Source organism: Epinephelus moara, chromosome 8 (assembly GCF_006386435.1).
Source record: "Epinephelus moara isolate mb chromosome 8, YSFRI_EMoa_1.0, whole genome shotgun sequence".
NCBI classification, from domain to species: Eukaryota; Metazoa; Chordata; class Actinopteri; order Perciformes; family Serranidae; genus Epinephelus; species Epinephelus moara.
The window spans coordinates 2032762-2042451 of record NC_065513.1 but is presented as its reverse complement, the minus strand read 5'-3'; positions in this window follow the sequence as shown (position 1 = coordinate 2042451).

Genomic DNA, 9690 nt, shown 5'->3' with positions numbered 1-9690 from the left:
ATTTAGATTTAGATTTAGCATTTAGATTTAACATTTAGATTTAGATTTAGATTTAATATTTAGATTTAACATTTAGATGTTGATTTAGCATTTAGATTTAACATTTAGATTTAGATTTAGATTTAGCATTTAGATTTAATATTTAGATTTAGATTTAGCATTTAGATTTAACATTTAGATTTAGATTTAACATTTAGGTGCCACATTTAATATTTAGATTTAATTATTTAATATATTTCTAAGTTAACAGATATTGCTGTAAATATTGTAAAAGGTTACGTTAAAAAATTCACATATTGCTGTAAATATTGTAAAAGGTTACGTTAAAAAATTCACAACACGGGGCGTCCGTAGCGTAGTGGATAGTGCCGGCACCCCACATACAGAGGTGTTGCCTCGCTGCAGTGGTCACGGGTTTGACTCCGGCTCGCAACCATTTGCTGCATGTCATCCCCCCACTCTCTCTCACTCCCCCATTTCACTCTCTCCTGTCAATTAAAGGCAAAAGCCCCAAAAAAAAAATTCACAACACTTTTTAAACATTGTTTGAAGCTGAATGTGGCAAAATGTTGATGTTATTTTCAGCGTGAGCCACTTTACAAATGGCACCCGATAGAATGATTCCTATTAGTTCAAGTGTCTGTTTGTCTTTTTTATACTATTATAGATATGTATGTGTCTGTGTGTAAGTAGAAAAATCTGCCAGTGGAGCAAGGTTTTTTTTTCTTATTACAAGCAAAAAAATCTTGTTCCACTGGCAGATTTTTTCTACTCATTTCAAGTGTAAATTTGCTTGAAACAAGTAAGAATTTTCTGAAAACAAGTTACTTTTTATGTGATGTGTCTTATTTTAAGTGTAATGAGATTTGTTTTTGACTAGAAATGAGACATTTTGACTAGAAATAAGACCAAGACCAGATCTCTGACTGAGGTTTACTCTGACTGAGCTTTACTCTTGTTTTTCCTCTTCTTCAAGATTTTGAGTTTTTGCAGCATAGGCCTATATTGTGTTCAAATGTGACTACAAGAAAAGGAAATTTGGGTTTTTGTGAGAAAAATACAGTTGGAGGTGAAATTTGTTTTCTTGGCAATATGAAGCAATTTCATTTGTTGATGAATGCAGCTGAGTTTGTGTTCTGAGGCCTCTTGCCTTTATTTGTTTATTTTTTAGCTATAAACATTTCTGTGGCAGAATCACGTCATGACAATAAAGCTGCTTTCCTTTCCTGTATTTTCTGACATTTTTTTAAAGTACTTTTACTTAAGTAATTTTTTAAGCAAATACTTTAGTACTTTTACTTAAGTAATATTTTAACTAAGCTACTTTTACTTGTATTGGAGTAATAGAAGTATCTGTACTTTTACTCAAGTAGTGAAGTTGTGTACTCTGTCCACCTCTGCTTACACATGAATAAACATATCAGATAGGAACAAGGACAACAAGCTGGACAAAAAAGGCAAGACATGGACAGGACTATATACACATGTATATGAAAGAATAGCTGTTTATATAAATATGTTATAGATGCACATAAAGACCACAAGAATAAATTGTGTAAAATATTAAATAAAACAATCTTTTCTTTAATAATTTAAAGAGGCAACAGATAGCATCTTTTCCTAAATATATCATTATGAAAATAATGTGGGTTGCACAGGGTAGTGGCCACAGTAAAATCTGACTATCAGCATTTACATAGGTTACTTAGTGGCTGTACAATAAGCTTCTGCCACCGGTGCCAAAAGTTTGCAGAAAAAATCTGCTTTACGGCAGGAAACCCATCATGTATTGCGAAATTCGTCAGCCAATCAGGGACTGGAGCTGGTCCTTATGAGGAGTTGGGCATGAGATAGTTGAGTCACGAGCACAATGGCAGATGGACAAAGTTTGGAGACAAGTGAAAAACGGCCTAGCAAAAAAACGAGCTCCTCTGTCTGAGGAGGCAAAAAAGAGCAAAAAGGAGAGTGATAAAAGAAGAGGAAAAACAAGAGTAAACCTCAGTCAGGCGTTCAAGAGATGGAGGGAGCTCCGTGACCAAAGAGGCTTCAAAACCAATGTCCAGCTAGCTTTCTTTCTAATGGATCAGTAAGTCACACAGCTAAATGTTAGCTAGACATTAGAGGACTGTACTATACTGGCTCCTAGTTAATTCCTAGCTGGCCAGCTTCGCAAATCGCCGCAACCAGGGGCCAGGTAGCGAGTGTTGGTCGGCTGACATCCTCGTTGCCATTCTACGGCAGCCCTCGGACAGTGAGCGCGTTTACATGCACACTAATAAACCGATCATTATCTGATTTCTGGAGTTAACTGATTATTCAAGTGGTCATGTAAACAGCATAATCCGATAGGTTTTATCAGATAAAAGCCATTATCTGATTATGAGAAATCAGATAAACACATCTCGCTTTTTCCCCAGTAGTCAGATTATTCGGTGCATATATACCCTTTAATCTGGTTTCTTTCAGCTTTTGCTATTTTATACTCCCACTCCACTACATTTTAGAGGGAAATATTGTACTTTCTACTCCACTACATTAACCTGCCACTTTTGTTTCCTTTCAGATAAAGATTTTACGTAAAATAATATATTTTTATATTCTCAGTGTTTAAATTGTCACTTTTATTTTATATATTTTTATATTCTCAGTGTTTAAATTGTCACTTTTATTTTATCTTACTTATATGTTATGCATTTTGTGTGACAAGTTTATATACAACACACTTGTATATTGCACTTTGCAGTACTTTTACTACGAATCTACCCAAAGTATGTAAAATTGGCTCCACATTGATAAACTACACATTAGAATGCTCTCACATGTATTTATTAATGATAAAAACAAACAGTACTGTAAGAATNTTAAGCATGACTGCCGAGTGTTTATTCAAATCCGTGTTCTTTTGTTTTTGGCAGAGAAAGTCCGTCAGTATAGAAGTAGTAGTAGTACAGTACAGTATAGTACAGTAGTCTCAAGGCAATTGAATCGAACGCAACTGGACTTGGTTTTTGTCTTAGAAGACGTTTCACCTCTTATCCAAGAGGCTTCATCAGTTCATGCTTGTCTGACTAGGCTGGAACTAGTCTGACAAACTGGTGTGGAAGCACCCAGGTATTTAACCTCTGGGGAGGTCTTCACAAGGCCAATGATGTCACTGGTTCATTAGTGCTCCAATGGTGTGTCAACGACAGTCGTTGAAACTCCCGCTGCAGCACTGCATTTGGAGTCGTTAGAGTCACATGAGGCCACTTGTGAACGACCATTGTTTTTAGAGGTTAAGTTGTTAAACCTCCTGGGCAAGGATGAAAGGACAGCATTATAGGTGGGGGATAGTTGATCTGATCACAGCTACAGAATCAGCTATAAGGAAAAACAACTTGACAGAAACCGAAGCCGAGCAGCTTAGGTTAAAAGTGTCAGCGGCTCTGTCCAGTGCTAAGCCCCCACCCTCCAATCTCACTACTGAGGAAAGGAAAGCCATGATATCCCTGAGCAAGGATCCAAACATTACCATCCTTCCAGCAGATAAAGGGAGATGTACGGTAGTTCTCAATACATCTGACTACCACAATAAGGTCTCTACACTACTCAGTGATACTAACACCTATGAATCGCTGAAACGAGACCCAACCAGTGGATACAAGAAAAAGACAATAGAATGCCTACAAAAACTACAGAAAGAGGGCACCATTGATCGCCTACAATATCACCGTCTGTACCCCCAAGATGCCATCCCGTGCATATATGCACGGGATGGGATTCACAAAGAAGGGGCCCCCCTCAGACCCATTGTCAGCAGCATCAACTCGGTCACGTATAACATTGCCAAACATTTAGCCAACATCCTGGCTCCCTTGGTGGGCAATATGCCCCACCATATCCAGAACTCCATAGACTTTGTGAACAAAGTAAGAGGTTTAAAAATGGATCCAGATGATACTATGCTATCCTATGATGTGACTTCCCTGTTCACTTGCATTCCAATCATGGAGGCTTTGGAAACAGTCAGGCAACGGTTGATACATGACAACACCCTCCATGACAGAACCAAGCTCAGCCCAGACCAGATATGCCAACTACTGGAGCTCTGCCTGAGCACTACCTATTTCAAATACAATGGCAATTTTTACAGACAGAAACATGGCTGTGCCATGGGCTCACCGGTATCTCCCATTGTGGCTAACCTGTACATGGAGGATGTAGAATACAGAGCCTTGAACTCCTTTGAGGGAACAGCACCGAGCCACTGGTTCAGATATGTGGATGACACATGGGTTAAAATCAAAACTCAAGAGGTACAAGCTTTCACTGAACACATCAATTCAGTGGACAGAAACATCAAGTTCACAAGAGAAGATGTTAAGGAGAACAGTTTGCCCTTCTTGGATTGTGACGTGCACATTACAGAGGACAAAGGCCTCCACATTGGGGTATACAGGAAACCCACTCACACAGACCAATACTTACTGTTCGATTCTCACCACCCACTGGAACACAAACTAGGTGTTATCAGGACCCTACAACACAGAGCTGATAACGTACCTACCAGCACTCAGGCCCAAGGGAAAGAGCATGAACATCTGAGGGAGGCTCTAAAAACTTGTGGTTACCCCAGTTGGACCTTTGTGAAATCAGCAGCCTGTTCCAGAAAGAACAAGGTGGGTGAGGAAGAAAAGAACAAGCGCAATAACATTGTCATCCCCTATGTGTCTGGGGTATCTGAAAAACTCAGGAGGATATTCAGCAAACACCACATCCCTGTGTATTTCAAACCCAGTAACACACTCAGACAAAGACTGGTACACCCAAAAGACCGTACACCACACACTCAGAAGAGCAACCTAGTGTACGCTGTCCAATGCAGTGAGGAATGCCCAGACTTGTACATTGGTGAAACAAAACAACCACTAAACAAACGCATGGCCCAACATAGAAGGGCTAACTCGTCAGGGCAAGACTCAGCTGTCTATTTACACCTCAAGGAGAAAGTACACTCCTTCGAAGACAGCAATGTGCACATTTTGGACAGAGAAGACCGATGGTTTGAAAGAGGTGTAAAAGAAGCCATCTATGTGAAATTGGAAATGCCATCTCTCAATAGAGGAGGAGGTCTGCGACACCACCTATCCCCCACCTATAATGCTGTCCTTTCATCCTTGCCCAGGAGGTTTAACAACTTAACCTCTAAAAACAATGGTCGTTCACAAATGGCCTCATGTGACTCTAACGACTCCAATTGCAGCGTTGCAGCAGGAGTTTCAACGACTGTTGTTGACACACCATTGGAGCACTAACAAACCAGTGACATCATTGGCCTTGTGAAGACCTCCCCTGAGGTTAAATACCTGGGTGCTTCCACACCAGTTTGTCATACTAGTTCCAGCCTAGTCAGACAAGCATGCACTGATGAAGCCTCTTGGATAAGAGGTGAAACGTCTTCTAAGACAAAAACCAAGTCCAGTTGCGTTCGATTCAATTGCCTTGAGATTTGTTTCCCATTCAATTTGAGCTCCAACCGGCGGCATCGTTTCCATGCGGTACCATTTATTCTAGAATCGGGACTGTTTACATATTGGTGTAATTCCACTGTCTCTACTGTTGTTTGTACTGATACTGTACATATTGGTATAATTTACTGTGAGTTGTTTGTACTGGTACTGTGCATTCTGCTATAATTTTTTGCATTACTATTTGTTTTTTCTTCAGATAAATCTGATAATTGTTGCTTGGTCTCTTTACTCATTTATTTAGTAGAGTGTCCACACACCCTCTCATTCTACATATACATAGAGGTATACAGGTGGCTTTACAGCCTACATTTTATTCATTATCTCTGATCCCCATGGTCAATTTGGTCGTTGCGACAGTGCCAAGCTAAAAACACCACTGACGCTAGGTGGTGCCAAGCTAAAAAACCCGAATCATATCTGTTTCCTCTTTAATAAACTATCAAAAACTAAGTTCATAATGAAATGTTGTCATTACTCGAATTTTCTGAGTATTGCAGTTCACTTTTGTTTCCATACTCCATACTTCCTACCATCTACTTCTGGTGCCCTTATTAAGACCACACCTATCTTCAAACTCAGGCTTCATTTTGATCTCAACTATAAAACTGCAAAGTTACACACTGACAAAACCTGTCCATAGAGAGACAGACAGACAGACAGACAGACAGACAGACAGACACATAAACACCTGGCAAAGTACTCAAACAGCTTCTGTAGTTCCCACTACAATTGGTGTCACCAGGACTACATTTTGCCATGATGAAACACAGACTCACAAGGTGAAAACAATATTATATCCAACGTGACATTGTCATGTACATTCCCAGAAGACTCCAAGTAGTAGTTCATGTGCATGAAGAGAGGCACATGAACTACAAAGAGACACAAAATAACTACAACGAGACACAAATAGAAGTAAGCAGTATTAGCAAGATAGAAGATGATTTTGATTATCTTCAAACTTTTGTTCTTTTGTTATTACAGATTGTTTTTTATTTTTTGTTGTTTTTACAAAAACAAGCGTGGCCCAACTATTGATGAGGCAGCCACACAAGCTTTTTTACGATGATTTCTCGTTTCTACCACTTTTTTCCCTGTTAAATGGGTTTTTGTGTTTGGGGTTTTTATGCTGGGAAGCCCTCTGTGGCAAACTGTAATTTGTGATATTGGGCTTTATAAATAAAATTGCTCGATTTATTGACATTGTTTACTACTCCATCCCCCTTTTCCAACCTGCAGAATATGACACACCCACTGATGTCGTCACAGTTTGCACCTCAGGTCAAGGAAAACATGCGATTTTTTGGTTCCAGCTGGGAACTAACTTTTTGGTTCTGAAACTATTTATTTTTGGTTGAAATGCTCTGAACAGTTCAAAATCAGGTGCAGGAACCAGAATTGAATTGGTTCTATATTGGTAGTAAAGAGGTATTATTGTATCTTCACAGAGTCCACCCCCATGTTTTCAACAGGTAAAACACTTGTATAAGTCAGGGAGCTGTTGTCAGACTTATTGATTCTTCTCAGTCCAGAGGAAAACAGAAGATGTTAAACTGAGTTAAAGTAGTGTGATTTTAACTGGTACCTAAAATGTTCCTTATTTTGCATTCAGAAAAAAACCTCAAATAAGATGTTTCCCACAAACTCTGTTTCATTCTCTCCTCCACCTAGTGTTATTTTTTTCTGTGCTTTTTAAAAAATCTTTTATTGAATGTTCATCACCTTCACAGTCTACTTTTCTGTTGTACTTAAAACCAACTCCAGGTCACACACACACTGTTACCAACTGCAGTATAGAGATACGCAGTGTAGCACATCAGCTGGTTACAATGGTGTCATTTGATTTAAGGTCATTTTAGTCACATGCCTCAACTGGTAAAGGACATACCAGTAGATTAAAACCCAGTATATCATTAGGTGCCAAGCACCTAATAGTGCAAGGACCCTATTGGAACTGAAATAATTATTATGTATTTGAACAAATGAATCCCATTTTTGAGGGCCATGATCAAAAACTGTTTGCACATGTATCAGAACTGGTGAAAAATTATGTATTTTATGGGCCTCATGTTTGGCCCAACATGAGCATCAGTAGCACCCTCTACAAAATTTCAACAAAGCGTATTTCACCTGGAGGTCCAAAACTTAGGCTCATATAACAGCCCAAGACTTGAAAAAAGTCTCTTGCAGCAATGCCCTAAACCCAAAGGGAAGACAGACAATTTTTCATTTTTAGGTTATTTTTTTGCCATTTCCAGGGGTTGTGGAATTATTCCTGTTCATCTTTCCACAGTATTCTGTAACACATAAATTAGCATGTTGACTTAATTATTGGACTGGATATTTTTCAGTTTTAACGCCCAGTTTAACTCATTTGTCAGAAAAGTCATCAAAGAAGTAATCAAATGTAATGAGTTACATCACTTTGGTGAAGGAATTAATATAGTTACTGTAACAGGTGGAGTTTGGACCCAAAAGCAACATAAGAGACAGGTGGAACAGTTTATACTGAGCTTTAATACACTACTTCAGTAAATACAGGCAGCACAGACTGGTGAAACAACAGAAAGTCAATGTTCAGTTGCAGAGCCCCCAGGGGAATAGAATCTGCCTGCAGCTCTCTATGTGGAATGCTGAAGCAGCACACAGGTGAGATGGCGGCGTCCACTGGGCGCACACACACAGCAGACAGACAGTTCAGTTGTGTGCAATGGTGAGAGGGGGGCAGGCAAAAAGCAATGTCAGAAGAGCTGAGGTTCCAAAACCAGGAATACTTACTGAGGAAACAGTCTCTCTCACGTGAAGCCAGCTTGACAGGGTAGAGCTCGACAGCAGTGATGAAATGTAGAATCTGCGGCGCACACACAAAGACAATGTGTGCAGCCACATAGCGAAGCAATCCACAGCACAGAAGATCACAGGTGACCGAACTGGTAAACTCACTTTTGGTGACAGTCTCTCCAGACAGCCACAGGAAACAGGCAAACAGGAACCAGGAGGCAGAAGCAAAGCTTGTAGTCGAGAACAGAAGGCAGAATGGTTTACCAGGGAGCAGACGAAGCAGGAGAGTCAGGGACGGGCAGGGTCGATACCAAGGAAGCAGTCCGGAAACAAATGCTGGAAAGTCTTGCATGAAGAGGAAGAACAATCTGGCAAGGAGTGTCTGTGAAGCGGGCGTCTGTATAGGGATAATGTTCCAAAGGGGGGCGCCGTTAACCTAATGAGGTGGCCGTGGTGGACCGGCAGGAGTGGGACATGTGTGGACAGGCAATAGGCTGGCAGCTAGGTATGGTGACGACGTGGGGTGAGTGGAAAATTACTGAATGAGCTGAGGAGATGGCATGCATGGCAGATGTAAAGTGTCCACTGTGACAGTTACATTACTTCATGGGTGGATTATGAGACAGAGGGCCCCTAAGCACAGATATGTGAAGACCCCCACCACCACTCCTTCACAGATTCAACACAAACAGATTCTGTGGTGGCTTTGTGTCTCTTTGTGTCGTTCTGCCTCTTTTTGGTGTTTTGTGTCTCCCTGAGGTAATTTTGTGTCATTTTTGTCATTCTGTGTCCCTTGTAGTCATTTTGTGTTATATTAATGTTATGCCTATTGAGTGGTCACCATGCCCAAACGGAAACTGAAGATTTTTTTTTTTGTTTTGAGTTTTTTCAGCAGTGATCCATAAAGAAAAAATGCAGAATATTTTTGCTCCTAATGTGATAGACAATATTCATTTATGATATGATAACTATTTTTGAACAAAAATAACCTCACACAATACATTGAAACCTAAAATGACCTCAAGCAGGCTAAAAGAACTACGTAGTAGCGTTTGGTAGAAACTTTGAATCAGAAATTTGATTTAAGCACGAATTCTTCAAGAAAAAATGTAAACATTTGTTGAAGAAGTGAATCAACAAAATGTGGGACACACGGCCACTAAAATGGAAGATTCAATATGGAGCAGAGTGAACAAAAAATAATTTGCCAATCTATTAACAGTAAATCTTATTTTTGACATGTCTTCTCACTACACTGCTAACTTTGGTTTTAATGCTAACTGAATACAACATAGCCTATAACTGTCACACGCATGCATAAGGAGGTGGAGGAGACAGTAACAACATTCTGAGTTTTACAAGCAGCATTTATTCACGAGTTTCTTCAGAAGCCTAACGT